Below are 4,873 nucleotides of genomic sequence, written 5' to 3'. Positions count from 1 at the left end.
TCTGGCAATATATATCTTTCGAACCTTGCAGACCTTGGGAAAGTCCCTCTCTCTAAGCCTTGGCTGAGCTGCTCTTTTCTCAGCCTCCATCCCAGCCACAGTGATCAGATGGTGGATCTGGTAACTCTGGTATTGCTGACTACTCTTCAGAGGGTAACATGGTCCCGAAGATTACTACAGAATGATGTACTAGATGCCTTTGTGTTCTATTAACCATAAGATCCCTGAGTTCTCAAGATGGGTGTGCAGATGGGTTGTCTTCCAGGGTCATTATCATGGAGCACATCAAGCCTGGTAAAGTATAATTTTTAAAAAGGTAGAAGGACTCTCAGATAAATATAAAATGAACCACACATAAGAGAGTCTATTCAACTCGGGAATTAGCAATGGAATCACTAAGAGGATGATTGGTTCAAAGAACATTTAAGAAGCCAAGAATATATATTAAGCATTGAAAGGGGAAGTTTACCTATTTTTTAAAACTAGGTCATAAACTTTTGTGGCTATCTGTTTCATGAACAGAAATTATTTTCATATCTACTGGGAAAAACTCTACCAGGTCATAAGCAACCTTACTTAAATTTGGCACCTTCAATCAATAGCAATGGTGAGAGCAATTAAATACATTCCTCTGGGCAATCTATGGTCTTCGTTCTGCATAACATTGAAAGAATTATGAGACCCACCTTTCTGCCTTATTTCCAAGTTTTGGATAATTTTTCTAATAAGTCCTATATTTTATAGACAAATAAATTTGGACCTACCCAGAGAAAGTAAATGGTTTGCATACATCATAGTGAGTTATTGGCAAAGCCAGAACCAAAACCCAGATCTCCTGTCTCCCTAAAAATGTTTGTTCCTCTTTATTGCTGTGGAAACACATAACAGTCTTGTTTTTTCCATTAGAAATCAGAGAAAGAGAAGACTTGCCCTTTTCTGATTGCAAATATTGAAGGAGCATGTATTTTCCAGGGCAGCTTTTATATTAAGATCAATTAAATGTGGGAATAAGAAAATATGCTAATTGACCATTCTGTTAAGATACAAATTAAAAAGTTAACTTTGGGGCTTAAGTCTTTGTAAAAAATTTTTTCAGTAACAGTTGACATACTATATTATATTTGTTTTAGGTATATAACTGTGATTATACATTTATATAACTTACAAAGTGATCACCCCAACTAGTGTTCCTGACACCACTAACCCATCAGTGTGGGCCCTTGAGTTGAAATCTTTTTACTACAATTAACCATGTAATGAAAATAAGGCCTAGAGGGTACTGTGGTACTATGCCCAGATCCCCTCTGGGAGGTCATGAACCCATTCCTCGGCAGTTGAATCTACTGTCTGCTGATGGCTGACAGCTTGACCCTTCCACCAAGCATTGCCCACAGCTTAAGGAAATTGCCTTGCCCAAGGTCATATCCTCTCTCAAGTCCACTGGAGACCAATGACTAACTGGGTGATGCAGGGATACAAAGGTCAGACCCACCTTGCTTCAAAAAAGTTTCACTTACCAAGAAATACTGCTCAGTCCCAGGCAAACTGGGACAGTTAGTCACTCATTTTTATTAAGTCCCTCCTGAGGGCAGGTACTGTTCTAAATGGTGGAATATGTGATTCATCTGGGCTGGATAGTAAGAGTGTGGGATTGATTAGTGATTTCTGTAGTGCCACCACATTTCTTCTTGGATTTTATGGTGGTGTGGGGTGACTCCCTGGTTTCCAGGCTAATTATTGATAAATAATGTCACCTTTTATCTACAAAATGTCCTCCCACAAAAGATCAATTTTATAATCATCCTAAGAAAGAAGTTCTATTCAACGTGGCTATTCCTGCCTCTCTCTTCTGAAAAGTGCTCCCTTCTCTCTGGATCCTATTTGGGACAAGTGACCCCTATCCTCACTGCATTTAGGAGTTCAAATCAGATCCTCTTTGGCAGAGAGGGGTTCCTTTAGCAAGTTCTGTTCCTAGCTTAGCAACGCAAAACTCTCCTGAGGCAAATATGCAAACATTCCTGGCAACCTTCCTAGAATGGGCAAGAAGGAAGATTCTGGAGCTGTGAGGCAAAGTACAGGGAGAATAAAACAGGTTACAACCATAGGAAATGATTTTGCCACATGTTAAAGCAGAACTTTGCAGATATAGACACTGCCCTAACTAAAATTACAACCAGAAGCATGTTGACCCTGAAATTAAAATCAGACACTCTTAAGTTTGAAATGGAGTTTAGAGATCATCTATCCATTTCATAGAGGAGAGACAGGCCAAGGTTCCATTCCTTGTAGAACAGGATCAGGACCCTGGTTCTTTAAACCTCCCAGCCTAGTGTATCTTCCACTGGACCAACTTCTGATCTCCAAGGAGAAATTAGCAGTTTGTAGCAGTGACAATAACATGGAGGCAGCAATTTGGCCTGGGATAAAAGAGAAAGATTGCTCTGAGATCTGGGATGCCTTGGCAGAGGGGCTGGCGAGAAAATTGCTATATGCAGGAGCATGGGCTTTGTCTGGCTTGTGTAAACAGAGCATGGCATCAGGTTGGGGGCCAGAGTCTTTTCTGGTGCCAGGAAAGTGACAAATGCTAAAATCTGCTACCACGAATAAGGCAGTGTGCCACACGCCAGGGAACACAAGGAAAGATAAGTTCCTCTGCTCAGAAATCTCTCTATTTCCATAAGACCAAATCTATGCTCCTTTGCACAGTGTTTGAGGTACACTTTCCGATCTTCCTCTACTCCCTGCCTCACCCTCTACATTCCAGCCACAGAGTACCATTTAAATTACCCTGACGCTACCCTGCAGCTTTATACCTCCATGTCCTGGCTCATAAGGATTCTCTCGAGGATTCCCACCCCCACCCCTGTCTTTTTTTTTAACCTATCAGAAACTCTCCTTATCCTTTATGGCCTAACTCAATGGCGTCTTCTTTATAAGCCTTCTCCAATCTTCCCATACATAATGATTTACTCTCCCCTGTGTGCTCCAGTGACAGTCTGCTTGTGCCTCCATTCAAACACTGTCCTGAGGACAGGAAGCATGTCTATGCCATTTCTATATGCCTAGAGCATGGTATATGTAGGATATAGCAGGTGCTCAGCAAATGTCTGATGAATGAATAAATAAATGGCATGACTGCTGGACTCAAATAAATCATAAAGAATATGTCTCTCTTCTTAGGACCAGGACTTGATATGTGCATCCTTGGTGCTTAAGTGGGAGCCTCACACATAGTAGGTCCCAATAGATATTTACTAAGTTGCGACGATAGACAAGTACTAGCTGATTCAAGGCAGACTGGGCATCAGATTTAGATTTAAAGCTAAGTACTGTAGTACCAGCTGTTTGACCTTCATCCAGCTCCTCAACTCTGTGAGTTTAGGTGTCTTCAGTAAAATGGGGATGATATTAACTACCTGAAAGAGTTATTGTGAGAATTAAATGAATAATATGTGAATGTGCCCAGTACTGCTTTAAAAATAAGGCAGGAACTCAATAAATGCTTGTTGGGGGAATGGAGAGATAAAGGAGTGCCATAAAAATGATAAAGTATTGGGGAAGCATGAGGGAGGGAGATATGACAGCCTGAGCTTGTGGTAACAAAGAAACAGGAGGGCTTTTTGAGAGACACTACTATTTAATGTGGATTTTGAAAGCAGAATAGAATACTCAGAAAGTACAGTGGAATTAGTGACAGCCTGGTTCTACCTTACAGAAATATAATCTATTTCCTGCTGCCTCAAATGCAGTGCCCTACAAAAGTCACTTTAATAATAACTAGGAAAGACCAAGTATAATATATAAAACTAATATACACAAGGGTGTCTAAATTCAGATTTCCTTTTCATTAAAGTGTTTTTGAGGGGTTGAGGCAGGGGGATTGAGAGATAGGTGTGGTATCCTAAGATTTGAAAAGCTTCCCCTTAACTCATTTCCTCCTTGATACCGCCAGGAAGTGCTTTCCTGAAAGAGCAGGCAGGTTTAATGCAATTATGCGATGTTGGCCTTCCCCAGCTTGGCCCTGTGCTAGGCAACCCCAGCTGGCCTCACACAAGAGAAAGCAAACTTCAGCTGCCCCCCAGGCCCTTGTTTTAGCACTCCGCAGAGAAGTGTTCCAGCAGCGGGGCTGGGCTGAGCGAGCTACTTAGCTGTTTAATTGAATGAATTCAACCTCATATAATAGGATCTAGGTCTTTAAGCATTTCTGTCTGCCACACCGGATATTGGGCTGAGGGCTGCTCAAGTTACCCTGCTTTGCTGAGGCCCTGGGTCTCTGGTTGTCTGCCCTTGTCCCATTTTGGCGTAAACCTCTGTGGACTCAAAGCAGCCTTAAAAAGTGTGTTCAGATGAAATCGTTACACATTGATTCAACTGAAGTCTAGTGCTTCTAAGAGGAGTAAGATACGAGGTATTTGAATGATGTCTGAACAAAAAAGGTTCCACACGGAGGGTCTAATGTAATTTTTCCCATTTCTAGGAAAGGAAAGGGAGCAATCACTATTTGGAAATCAGTATTTTCAGCTCCCTCCTGGACTTACCTGCTTAGGCCTGCAGTGACTGACCACATGACTGAGCAGGGTCTGAGTGAAATATAACAGAAAAGAATTGAAAGGCAGGTTAATCTTCTTCAATCTTGCTCTCTGCCAATCCATCGTGCATACTAACGTCAGAGTGAGATTTCTTTTCTTTTGTGTTTTATGCATAATGTACAAACACGGACATGACAGATTTTAAGTTTAGAGTTCCTTGAGTTTTTTTTTTTAATATATTTTTTATTGATTAAGATATTATATATGTGTCCTTGTCCCCACGTTACCCTCTACCCCCGCCCCGCTCTTGCCCTCCCCCCCGTTGTCCGTGTCCCTTGGGGAGG

General features: G+C 41.5%; 1 pseudogene; it reads right to left on the bottom strand.

Annotated features, from left to right (window-relative positions):
* Window positions 1–4,652, bottom strand: part of LOC102755253 — a 35,369-nt pseudogene extending 30,717 nt beyond the window's left edge.
* Between the last annotated feature and the right edge of the window lie 221 nt (window positions 4,653–4,873).

The sequence above is a fragment of the Myotis davidii genome, unplaced genomic scaffold, assembly GCF_000327345.1.
Source record: "Myotis davidii unplaced genomic scaffold, ASM32734v1 scaffold576, whole genome shotgun sequence".
Lineage (NCBI taxonomy): Eukaryota > Metazoa > Chordata > Mammalia > Chiroptera > Vespertilionidae > Myotis > Myotis davidii.
The sequence above is the reverse complement of the archived record's forward strand: the minus strand, read 5'-3'. Positions and strand labels throughout refer to the sequence as shown.